The 13,508-nt window shown below is 45.7% G+C and overlaps 1 long non-coding RNA gene across 1 annotated transcript; it reads right to left on the reverse strand.

The window, feature by feature from the left end:
- Positions 1 to 2,465: 2,465 nt before the first annotated feature.
- LOC309538993 lies at positions 2,466 to 13,119 on the reverse strand. The gene is made up of 3 exons (XR_014222586.1): positions 12,772 to 13,119; positions 7,628 to 7,749; positions 2,466 to 2,500 (listed from the first exon to the last, which is right to left on the reverse strand). It is a non-coding gene; the product is annotated as an uncharacterized lncRNA (long non-coding RNA).
- Positions 13,120 to 13,508: the final 389 nt, after the last annotated feature.

Below are 13,508 nucleotides of genomic sequence, written 5' to 3' on the forward strand. Positions count from 1 at the left end.
TGATGTGAAGCAAGCTGGTGTTAATTAAGACGGGGTAAGGCTACATCAGATTTAAGCCCTAAGGGGCTGCTTCTCTGCCTAAGCCTGGAAGATGGAAAACCAGTCTTTACCATAGTGTTCTACGCCAGGTTGCCAGGTCATGTGACTGAACTGAACAGACTTAGGATACAGCCTAAGTTCCCCCTCTTTGGTCTTGCACCTGCCACACTTCTGGATTACCCCTTTTGGGGGAATTAAACTGGACTCAGCTCATCCAGATGCAGCTCAACTAGCGGAGCCAGGATGAATAAGTTATGCTGATGTTATCTTTGGCTGAACCACGGGTGGGGAATCAGCCAGCGGATCTAGAGATCCGCTGCATCCCAGCAGACCTTGCCATAGGGTTGCCCGCTAAAGCTCAGACATCTCCGTAGCACATCTCTGTTCACAAAGCTGCCTTCAGAAGTGTAGCCTATAATGAAGATTTGCTTTTGAAAGGTTAGATCTAATGAAGATAAACGGAATGACTTACACGAAAGGTCAGATTTGGAGGCCACTCTGCGTGATTTGCCTCGCTGACTAATCCTCACCTTGCTAGATGAGAAAGTGATTGCTAACTTGGCATTCGGTTTTAATGTTAACTGTGTAATGCAGAGCACAGGTTGCAAAGGGTCTCTCGAGTCTTGTACAATTCTTGCTTTCGCAAAGAAACCACTGATCAAAGCAGGGGTGGCATTGCGGGACTTCCTCTGCAACGGGCCCCAGCCAGCATCACAAAGGGCGAGGGATGCTGGGAACTTTAGTCCAACAACTTTTGAAAGGCCACAGGTTGCCCCCCCCCCCGCCAGCTTGGAGTAATGTCCCTTGCTGACTCACAACGACTTTAGAAGAAAAATTGGCAGGGAAAATATTGTGAGCGAAACAGCCACTATTCTAAAGCTGCATTGTCGAAACTCTTAAAAACTGCTTTACTTTGCTCTGCAAACCCCCCCCCCACCAAACATCCCCTTCTGCTCCGAGTGCACACGCTGTAATTTATTCTCTGCAAATGCAGCCGCTAAACCTTTTGCTCTCCCTGTCATTGCCTTCTTGCTGAATCTCAAAACTATGTACAGTACGTCATCCTGCACCCATTGCTCAATGGAACTCCAAACAAAGAGACAGAAAGCTCAGTTTTATTGAATAATCTTACAAGAGGGCACAGCTGTGCAGAAGTCTGGTGTCTGACTGTCATGATGGGTCTTTGCCCTCTTCCAACTTTGCCACTACACTACAGACAGACCAAAAGGGTGATGTAACTCAGACCCTATTTTAAAGACTTGCTTTCCCTCTGCCAGGCTTAGGCTGGCTCATCCAGGAGCAGTCTCACTGTTGACCAGAGGTTTGATTTGATATACCGTATTTTTCGCCCTATAGGACACACTTTCCCCCCCTCCAAAAATGAAGGGGAAATCTGGGTGCGTCCTATGGGGCGGATGCAGGCTTTCGCTGAAGCTTGGAGAGCGAGAGGGGTCGGTGCGTACCGACTCCTCTCACTCTCCAGGCTTCAGCAAGCTATCAGCAAGCCTGGGGAGCCCGCGGGAGTTCCCGCAGGGCTCCCTAGGTGCAGATAGCAGCCTGCTGCCTGGCGCACGGGGCGCCATGAAGCAGAGCGCCTCGCGCTTCGGGCAGACATCGGGCAGCCCCACAAGCTTGGGGGACAGCGGGGAGGTGCAGCGCCGCCATCCTGCTGTTCCCCGACCTGGTTTGGATTCCCCGACCTGGTTTTGGGGGGGAAATAAAGGAAATTTTTTCCCCTTTATTTCCCCCCCAAAAAACTAGGTGCGTCCTATGGGCCGGTGTGTCCTATGGGACGAATAATACGGTAAATTTATGCTTGCCTCATATACATCGGTTTGCTGTACAACAGTTTTTTTGAGTATTGCATTGTTCCCTTATAATACACAGTTGGCTGACTGTTGTAACTGGTGGGTTGACTCTCATATGTATGGGGTAGCCCCATGGCTGTCATAATGCCCGTAGCTGTTTGAGACAGCATGAATGCTGAAACTCCCTAGCTTCCAAAGCCTGGGGGAAGTCTAAGACCACCATCATCAGTCTAGCCAGGGAGACAACTTTGGACGGGGTAGCTTTAGGGGCAAGGATGCCTGAGCCAGGAGGTGGCACAGACCATTTTTTAAAGACCAGTTTTCATGGGTGGTTGAACTCAAAGGGCACTTTTATGCCATGCAAAGAGGCACTTTTAATGCTATTCTTGATATACACATTTATTTTGGGAACAAAGTATGATGCATGCACCTTCATATTAAACAAGAATTGTTGTTTCCAGAAACTGATCACTGCTCGAAAAACAGCCAGAATTCTGCAATAATGTTAAACATAAAATCCCACTGGTATAAATATCTCATAAAGTTGTACATTAAGGATAGTTTACTCACATCTTACGAGGGCCTGTGAATTCAGCAACTGAGATGTGTGTGTTTATTCCCTCTCCTGCAGCCAATTGGCTTTTCTCTTGACTCTAGCATGGGCACAGAAAATATCGGCATGAACTTTAGGACTTGGAATTCTTAAAAGACCATACCTCATAGGGAGACGCCACTCTGCCTCTCAAACAAGAAGTCTTCAATGAAGAACTTGCTGCTCTCCAGATGTTTCAGCCCCAGCCAGCACAGCTGGGATGGTTGGGAACTGTAGACCAAATCAATTGGAGGGCAACAGGCTAGCAACAGCTATTCCATGTTGATTGAGGGGCCCCAACATCCTGAGGTTGCACACGCAATGTGACAAGGAGCCAGGGGGTGGAGCCAAACGTCTTCTAAACATTGAGGAGGTCCGGCCCCCTAAAAAATATACAGTGGTACCTTGGATTACAAACGCTTTGAGTTACAAACACTTCAGGTTACAGACTCCGCTAACTCAGAAATAGTACCTCGGGTTAAGAACTTTACTTCAGGATGAGAACAGAAATTGCGCGGTGGCAGCGGGGCAGCAGTGGGAGGCCCCATTAGTTAAAGTGGTACCTTAGGTTAAGAACACTTTCAGGTTGAGAACAGACCTCCGGAACGAATTAAGTCCATAATCAGAGGTACCACTGTATATTGATGGGCTCCCGAAACTGCCTCAGCCCCTAGTAATTTGCATGTATGGTTCCATGTAGATTAACTGGTTCCATGAAGATTAACTTGCAGGTTTTAAAAAGTATAAGTCAAAAAACTTAGAGTGTGCAACTGTCAGGAAAAACTCAGAGAAAAGCGGATTTCAGATTTGGGTGTTATTTAACTTACACTATTAAAAAACTGTAAATTAATCTTTTTTAACTAGTAAAAGTCAAACACTTAACAGCTGGAGAAAAAACAATGAAAGTTAAAAATTAGCCATTTCTTTAGCCTTTTAACTAGTTTGTGTCCATGACTGCTCGCCACTGATACTATACGTGGAACATAAGGAGGACACATAATCCATTTTTTTAATAAAAAGTTTGCAGTGCTCTGTGAGTAAATAATTCTGGTATGATTACCTTTATCAAGCACAATCCTCTGTTGTGGCATGAAATGAAAGTAACCTTTCCAAGCAACTACCTAATCATATGTTGTTACTTACAAAAGGAACACAGAAAATATCACCTAAGCTCCTAGTGATATTTTCAAATTATACCCTCTCTCTCTCCCTGTATAGTGTAAAGGTCAGGGCTGGTGGTAAAGGTAAAGGATCCCTGGACAGTTAAGTCCACTCGAATCTGACTATGGGGTGCAGCGCTCATCTCCACTTTCAGGCCAAGGGCGTTTGTCCACAGACAGCTTTCTGGGTCATGTGGCCAGCATGACTAAACCACTTCTGGTGCAACGGGACACCATGATGGAAGCCAGAGCACATGGAAATGCCATTTATCTTCCTGCCGCAGTGATACCTGTTTATCTACTTGCACTGGTGTGCTTTCAAACTCCAAGGTTGGCAGGAGCTGGGACAGAGCAATGGGAGCTCACCCCGTTGCACAGATTCAAACCGCCGACCTTCCAATCAGCAAGCCCAAGGGGCTCGGTGTTTTAGACCACAGCACCACCTGCTCCCTACTCAAGGCTGGTAACCACATAGCACAAGGCAAAGGGAAAGCGAGCAGGATCCACATTTGCATTACTGGGTGCTGTGGTTTGACCCCATGTTTGATTGCTCATTTTCTACACATCTTTCTGCCATTGACTACTGATTTTTTAAAACTTTTTAAGAATTAAGTTTTGGTTTCCAAACGTTTCCCATAAAACAGCTGGGAATTGGGGTAGACATTCCCTTCAACGAGTAAAAAAACCAAAGTAAAAAAACCTTCCTTCTTAGAGAAAGAAACCTAAACTCCACAGTGGAAATAAGGAACTAAAATGTAGAAGTGCCATAGCTGAATATAGCACAAGTAAATCAAAAAGCTTTGGATTACAAGAGCTTTGGATGGTATCCAACTTGTTTTGCATCAGTAGCATCCGTTGGTGGTTTGAGGCAGGAAAACCAGTTGTTGTTGCCTCCTCAGATAGGAACACACCCACCCACTCCAGAGGAGCATGATTTGCAATCCTGGCTTTTCCACAAAGCGAGTGAGTCTCATGAGTGAGCACATCATGACTCATCTTCAAAAGCTTGCTGGGAGGGCTTGGAGACTGTAGGGACATCTTCATTGCTTCTGTCCAGTTCCAAACATCTCGCTTGATTCCTGAACTCCTGAATCATGAGTCCTCAACTCAGTGGCTGTTGCCAAGCTTGTGCTGTTTCTCGATGAAATAAAGATCTCTTTCTTGCTTGTACAGTGGTACCTTGGGTTAAGTACTTAATTCATTCCAGAGGGCCATTCTTAACCTGAAACTGTTCTTAACCTGAAGCACCACTTTAGCTAATGGGGCCTCCTGCTGCTGTTGTGCTGCCAGAGCCCGATTTCTGTTCTTATCCTGAAGCAAAGTTCTTAACCTGAAGCACTATTTCTGGGTTAGCGGAGTCTGTAACCTGAAGTGTATGCAACCTGAAGCGTATGTAACCCGAGGTACCACTGTACATAAGAGCCGGTCTGTATATGTTGGGTGTGAGGCAGAACAAACAGAGGGACGCCAACTTTGTTGCCTTGAGCTTCAATCAGAAAATGTAACTAAGCATTCACAGAACCTTGAACTTTGTCCATCTAAGATGTAAATCTTGTTAGGCCTGTGTGCAATTATTGAACTTCAAATCTCTCAGGGTGAAGTTAGAGGCCTAAGCAAATTTTCCCCATGTTTTTGGGTTTGTTTGTTTTGTTGTTGCCTGATCTTGGCTCAAATGGTAACTTTACGGGAAATCTTCTGATAATACTCATTGCCCTGTGGCTAGTAGCTGTTGGATGGAGTGCTTCGTTGTTTAGGATGCTCATTGAATTAAAAAGAAATAGCAGCAAAACAGTGTGCTTGTGCAGCAGTATAAATTAATCACACCGGGGCTCTTTGGAAATCAAAGATTGAGGAATTGAATTATGTGCAGCAAACGGTCTGATTCAAGCCTGTCTTTTTCATGAGGGCAACTTAATTAAACTTGGAATTTTCCATACAGAGTCATGAAATGAAAGCAGCAGAAAGGAAAAACACCTCTGACGCATTCACCATGAGCTATGTTTCTCTGCACAAATAGTTGTACTTCGGGTATGCTAAGACCGCAGCTGGTGTTAGTCACTCTTCAAGACCACAATAGAGTTTTGGTAGACCCTATTCCGGCAGTTCATTTTCCTCCAGTGAGTGGGCAGGACAAAACAAAACAGTGCACTAGTGTTAGCTACTGAAATTATGACTCCTGAGTGTAACATTCACAGCTGCAAACTTTAGAAAGGAACTGCAGTATGAAACTATGGAACGGTACTATTTCTAACTCCTCGGCAATGTTCACATAACAAAATGGCACTTCTCTGGGCTTCTTTCGCTTAGAGAGTGTCACGGAGAACTGTTATGCTTACTGCAACAAATCACAGAACACTTTGGCTCCCTCTTTGAGTTGCATATCACTAGACAGCGGAAAGCAAGTGTGGGTATATCGGCGAAAGAGATGAGGTTGTGGAGAGTGCATTGTCTTTTTCAGGTCTTATGAGAACTGGGCTTAAATAAGTCATTTAAGGGTTGTGGGTTTTGGCAGGCACTGCCCCTGCCTCCCAGTGTCCCTGTTGGCTCCACTTCTAGTCTTACCTTTGATTGGCAAAGGCTTCCATATTTTTAATAGAGGATTTTGCTGTCTCCAGTTTGTTTGTTTATTAGATTTATACACCACCCTTCATCATAAGATCTCAAGGAGGTTCACAGAATAAAATACAGTGGTACCTCGGGTTACATATGCTTCAGGTTACATATGCTTCAGGTTACAGACTCCACTAACCCAGAAATAGTACCTCAGGTTAAGAACTTTGCTTCAGGATGAGAACAGAAATCGTGCTCCGGCGGCACAGCAGCAGCAGGAGGCTCCATTAGCTAAAGTGGTGCTTCAGGTTAAGCACAGTTTCAGGTTAAGAACGGACCTCCAGAACGAATTAAGTACTTAACCTGAGGTACCACTGTAGAGGATAAAAACAAGTAAGGAAGTAAACCAAGACAACAAAACAATAACCCCCGCCTTCCCACACAAACATTAAAAAAGGCTGTAGAATATTAATCAGCCAAAGGCCTGGTTGAAGAGAGGAGTGTTTTCGTCTGGTACCTAAATGAAGGTGCCAGGCAAACCACCCTGGAGAGTGAATTCCACAAATGGGGAGCCACTACAGAGAAGGCCCATTCTCATGTTGCCACCCTCTGGACCTCATGTGGAAAAGGCAGATGATGAAGGACCTCTGATGATTGCAGAGTCCAGGATGGTTTATATGGGGAGAGGCAGTTCTTCAGGTATTGTGGTCCCGAGCCATTTAAGACTTTATAGGTGGAAACCAACCCTCTAAATTCAGCCCAGAAGCTAGTTGGCAGCCAGTGCAGTCAGACCAGGAACAATGCAATGTGCTCAAACCGTCTTGTTGCTGAGGGCTTAGGAAAATTGCAACTCCACTCTCCCTTGAAAACTGCTCACCCAGCTTCTCTTTAAAGGTAAAGTGACCCTTGATGGTTAAGTCCAGTTGTGGATGACTCTGGGGTTGCGGCGCTCACCTCGCTTTACTAACTGAGGGAGTTGACGTTTGTCCCCAGACAGTTTTTCCATGTCATCTGGCCTGCATCACTAAGCTGCTTCTGGCAAACCAAAACAGTGCACAGAAATGCTGTTTACCTTCCCGCCAAAATGGTACCTATTTATCTGCTTGCACTTTGATGTGCTTTCGAGCTGCTAGGTTGGAAGGAGCTGGGACCAAGCAATTGGAGCTCACCCTTTTGTGGGGATTTGAACCGCCAACCTTCTGATCAGCAAGCCCTAGGCTCTATGGTTTAGACCACAGCGCCACCTGTGTCCTTTTAGCTTCTCTTTGTCCGAAGCCTAATGCTTGTGTACGCACATGCATGCACACACATACATTTTGAAACTCCTTGTGAAGTTCACTGCTTATCAGAGTTCATTGCTCATCAAAAATCTGTAGCAGTTACAGAAAATTGCCTTCCCAATTCCATGTGATGATACATTATCATGATGATATTTGAAATGACTGTTCCTAAGAACAGAACAGTGAGCAGCAGCTTACCTGCTCCTCCTTTCCACCAGATATACAATTTTCAACAGCGTTCCAGCTTGATTTATTGCTAGTGTTTTCTAGCTTTCAGGCTCTCAAGGATAGTTTAGGATAGTGCAGTGGAGATCCTTTTGCTGGGAAATAAAATGAGCACAAGAAAATTCACCATTGCAATACTGTCCACATCTCCAGGACTTTTTTTTTTAAGGACGAGAACTAAAAGTTGATGAAGAAAATTGTCAGTGCATAGAAGCAAATGAATTTAGGAGTTGTGGAAGCCTCTCTTCCTTCTGCATTCCTTTTCAGGCGCCAGCTTCCACAAGGATCGCTGCCCTGGCAAAGGTGCAGACCAAGGAAGGCAGGCAAGGGGTGACAACAGCCCAGCCCAGCCCGGTGCTCCTCTCTGTGGAGGATTCACCCACCAAGGCCTGCATTGGCACCAGTCAGTTTCCCCCTCTGGTGGTGTCGGTGGCTTACCCACCCCGGGTGCTGGCAACCCATGCTACACCACTGGAGGACTCTCCCTCATTCTTAAAAAGAATAAAAATAATTACCATAGTGTCTTGAAGGAATACTAAGTCATATTCAGAGTAGACTTATGCCAACCAATTTCAGTGGGTCTGCTCTGACTAATGTTGGATATCACCGATTTGTATTTCCCTTTCCTCACAATAAGCTCGAGGAAACTAACAACAGAATCAAATCATAATTTAGCAATGCAATTATTATTTTTTATAAAACATGCAAACACCATAAAGCAACAGAAGCGGTGATCCCTCCCTCTGATCTCTTGCCTCCCCCCCCATGCAAACACTGCCACCCAATGTTCCTCCTCCTCTGGCCCTGCCTCAGGGATGGGGGGTTTGTCTATCTCAGCTGCTTGACGCACCTCCTTGATCTTTGCCCCTCCACCCAGTGGGGAGAGGAGAGGTTGAGGAATTGGCAGGGGTCCACCCTCTTTCTCTACCTGGGCGTGCCCATGCCCCACTCCTCACCCTCTCCTCAATGATGGACGCAGCTGCCCTCAGTCCCTGCTGACCCACAGAGACCCTCTCGGCTACTGTGCTGTGCCCCATGGGGCTGGATTCCTCTGCAAATGGGGGGGTGCCCTCCTTGGCTTCACCCCCCTCCCCTCCCCAAAGAGCAGGTTTGTCCTTTTGTCTGATGATGGTAGCAATAAAAGCATCCTTAAAAAGTAAAAGAAAACAATGAATTGTACCTTGGTTTTGTGTGGGGTTTTTTTTTTGGGGGGGGTCACTCTGCTATGCCAACTCCATCTTGGTCTCTTCCTTGTTAAACCCAATGCATATTATTGAACATCACCACAAGGCATTGCAGTGAATTAAGCAGTCGGATAATTCGTCTGTGCCAGCATTCAACTGAGTGTCTTTCCCTCTTCAATACAGTGGTACCTTGGCAGTCCAAAACCAAGGCATGCTTTTCCATAGATAGTAATGCAAAATGGACTAATCCCTTCCACTTTTAAAAACAACCCCACAAACAGCAATTTAACATGAATTTTACTATCTAACGAGACCATTGATCCATAAAATGAAAGCAATAAACAATGTACTGTAGTCACACAATTAGTCAATCAGTAGCTGAACTGGGTTCCACACAGTCACAAAAACAAAAACAAACAGCTGCAAAAACAAAAACGCAAAATAAATAGCAAAAACAGACAGACCTCAGCATAACACTCAAAACAAAACAAAAGTGTGGCACTCAAAACGGAGTATGTTTGGCTTCTGAAAAAAGTTCACAAACTGGAACACACACTTCCAGATTGGCAGTGTTTGGGTTCCAAGTTGTTTGAGTACCAAGGTGTTTGAGAACCAAGGCACCACTGTATAGGAAAGAGATGTGAAAAGATGCACCTCTTTGGTGCATTATTGCACATCAGTTTCCCTGTAGGGAAAAAGCCATTGCTCTTGTGGATGATGGAGAAGAGAAATTCCTGTTCTCTCTCTCTCTCTCTCTCTCTCTCTCTCTCTCTCTCTCCCCCCCCCTTTTTAAAAAGCACGAATGATTGCAGCAGAAAGAAAAAACATCTTAGCCATGAGCAATTTGGCGGTTGAAAACATGAGCTTTCAATTGCTTGTCTTGATCACAACCTGTGGCTTATTTCCACGCAGCTATTTATCATTTCAATCTCTCTCCTTATCATTCTTCCATTTCAAAAAGGAGGCAGAAAAGATTCATTTTGCTAATATGCCCTTTGAGTCGGCTTTACATAACAGCACCATAGCATTTCAGCCGAATGAGTTTCTGCCTTCAAGAATATTATTTCTGCAGCACAGTTCATTTCAACTGGATCTATTTTTTTCCTGCCATGGCCAAAAATAATAATAGTAACGGGCTTCATTCAAAATAATGGTTTTCCTGCATAAGTTACATTGAAATGAATGAGAAATGTGGAAGAGCGTTACTCTGCAACTGGAATCTTCCTTGAAAAGCGTCTCCTTTAGAATGCACAGCCCAATACTTGCTTGAAGAGCGAAGACAAGTGGCCTGAGACTTTGCAGCCCATTGAGATTCCCTGGTTAAATATGCTGTTTCAAATGTCCATTTTATATCTGACTTCCTTTAGCAACGTTTTCTTTTGAAATGTTGGTTTTTTTGGTTAACTTGGCTGCATTAAATGTGCACTCTGCAGTTGACATCGGCTGTAATGTTTTATGCTGAAATCTTTAACGTTTCCTTTCCTGTTAATTAGTTTGCTTTGAATGTATCCTTTATTATTTGACTTTGTTCTGAAATATTTTCTTCTGCGTTGTTTTATTTCATGTGTGAATGTAGCTTGTAAACCGCTTAGAGATTCTTAAATGGAAAAATATAAAGTGGAATGAATATGAAAATAATAATAATAATAATAATAATAATAATAATAATAATAATAATAATAGTCTCTTTGTGCATTTAACGTGCCCTTGTGCAGCAAGAAGCATCAGTTATCTGTGGAGGCTTCCTTCATGACTGAGAACCCTGGAAGGTAGGATTCTCATTTGCCCAGAGAGCATGCACTGATTTTCTGTGCTTCCAAAGTATCCGAAAGGAGCTTTGCAAACCACCTTTGATCTAGCTGTGTGTTTACTTGTCCCATATTTGACATTACATATGCCATCATGTGTCGAGCAGGTAGGTGTGTCGTGTCCAAAGTGGCCCAATGATGTAAATCGGGAGACTCAGTGGGCCAGAGGATCTGCACCGCTGACAGGGCTGAATTTCGATTAATAGAGACTCTAGGCTACTCCACTTGTGAGGCCCCACCCAATCCCCCACCCTCACGACTGGAAGAAAAAATTCAGAAGTGAACTGTACAAGCTTGCACAAGAACTCCATAAAGGTCTGACTTCTGAAGGGCTTTGCTGACCTTGTGAAAATGACCTAACGCATGGGTCCAAAAATGCAGCATAAACACAAATTCCAGTTCTTCCATTTTCTGCAAAAGATGGTTAGCTTGAAGCCTGGTTTCCCCTTCCCATTAACATCAGCGTACAAATGACTGAGGGTATCAATGATAGCACTGTAACTTTCCAAAACAGCTTCTGTGGTTTTTGCATGTGCTTTGCGTCCCACCTGTTGTTGTTGTTGTTTAGTCATGTCTGACTCTTTGTGACCCCATGGACCAGAGCACGCCAGGCACTTCTGTCTTCCACTGCCTCCAGCAATTTAGTCAAACTCATGGTGGGAGCTTCGAGAAAACTGTCCAACCATCTCGTCCTCTGTCGTCCCCTTCTCCTTGTGCCCTCCATCTTTCCCAACATCAGGGTCTTTTCCAGGGAGTCTTCTCTTCTCATGAGGTGGCCAAAGTATTGGAGCCTCAGCTTCAGGATCTGTCCTTCCAGTGAGCATTTAGGGCTGATTTCCGTAAGAATTGAGAGGTTTCTATTGGAGGGTTGGCACCTACACATTTTTGGGCTTTTCCCCTCCCAGGACCCTTCTTAAGGCACTGGTAGTGGGCAGAGCGGGGGGACTCTGTGGTCACAGCACCAGACTGAGCTTTTAAACAAATAACAAATATTTTCTTGACTTTCTACAAGTATGGTGCTGGAGGAGACTCTTGAGAGTCCCATGGACTGCAAGAAGATAAAACCTATCCATTCTGAAGGAAATCAGCCCTGAGTGCTCACTGGAAGGACAGATCCTGAAGCTGAGGCTCCAATACTTTGGCCACCTCATGAGAAGAGAAGACTCCCTGGAAAAGACCCTGATGTTGGGAAAGATGGAGGGCACAAGGAGAAGGGGACGACAGAGGACGAGATGGCTGGACAGTGTTCTCGAAGCTACAAACATGAGTCTGACCAAACTGCGGGAGGCAGTGGAAGACAGGAGTGCCTGGTGTGCTCTGGTCCATGGGGTCACGAAGAGTCGGACACGACTAAACGACTAAACAACAACAACATCTACAAGTAACAGGATTTTAAACACAAAAGGCACTTAAAACGTAGAAAAGGAAAACACCACCGGGCACATATAAAATAAGGCAAAACGCAGTTCCTCTGACCCTGAAGTGATCCCTATACTTATTTTCCCTCGCGATGAGGTCCAGTTACCAAGCTGCAGCCTGGCCTCCTGCCTTCTACAGGTAGTTCTGGTTCCCTTTGAGGATCCCTTCCCACCGCTGCCTTCCCTGGTCCCCAAGGCCACTCCCTGCCAGTGGGCAATTTACAGTGCAAGCTGCAGGCACCAACAGGGCTCTGGTGAAGTGTGAAAGATAAGACTTCCCTGCCTGGGAGAGGTGAGGCCAGTGCCAGTCCCATGTGCTTGCCTTGGTCTGTTCAAGCCAAGGAGGAGGGAAGGAATGGAAGAAGAAGAAGAAGAAGAGTTTGGATTTGATATCCCGCCTTTCACTCCCTTTAAGGAGTCTCAAAGCGGCTAACATTCTCCTTTCCCTTCCTCCCCCACAACAAACACTCTGTGAGGTGAGTGGGGCTGAGAGACTTCAGAGACGTGTGACTGGCCCAAGGTCACCCAGCAGCTGCATGTGGAGGAGCGGAGACGCGAACCCGGTTCCCCAGATTAGGAGATTACCGCTCTTAACCACTACACCACACTGGCTCTCACTGGAAGAGATTTGGGAAAGCTGGCTTGGTCTATCTGTCCCAGCCAGCCCCCCACTCGCACTCTCCCACTGATTAAAGTGCAGCACGTACCACTACTGACCTGACCCTTGAGCTGGAGAAGGCTGCGTAGCTGGTTGTTGACTCTGGGCCTACAGGCTCTGGATTCTGAGATGGAAAATTCTGGGGTGAGAGGATACTCAACAATCCAGCTCGTCAGGGTGCAAGTCCCTGCGGGTCTCTGAGGTTAGCAGAAGAAGGAAGCTCCAGCCAAATACAGGAGCAAAACAGTGGTCAGTAGACAACGATCTTTGTTGTTGCGCAACAGGTCCCCACACAGAGTAAGAACCCCGAACATGGGTTACAAGCTCTTTGAAGACCTTCCCTCCCTACCAGAATACATGTCCAGAACCATCATTGATACATCACTGATACATCATCATGATGTCACAAGGAGGGAGGGAAGTTGGGTAACCTCACAACTTCATCAACTTGTTCATCAACTTGCCTCGTGTCATGAATGAGCCACCCGCCAGGGAAGGTTTGCAGCCAGCTCCCAGTGAAGGAAGTAACCAGGAAGAAAGAGGGTTAACTACCAGACAAGATGAGCATAGTCTAGTCCCAACTCCCCCACCCTTAGGACTGGCAGTTGATAAGAGAAGGACACAGGCCTGGCCAGGACGAAGGAGGCCTGGCCAGGACGAAGGAGGTCTGGCCAGGATGCTGAAGGTGTGGACAGGATGAAGAAGGGCTGGTGACACCTTGTAGATTTAGAGGCCCTAGGCTTCAGGCTACTTAGCCTATACATAAATCTGGCACTGACCTCTGCA

Source organism: Podarcis vaucheri, assembly GCF_965113315.1.
Source record: "Podarcis vaucheri genome assembly, chromosome: 8".
Lineage (NCBI taxonomy): Eukaryota > Metazoa > Chordata > Lepidosauria > Squamata > Lacertidae > Podarcis > Podarcis vaucheri.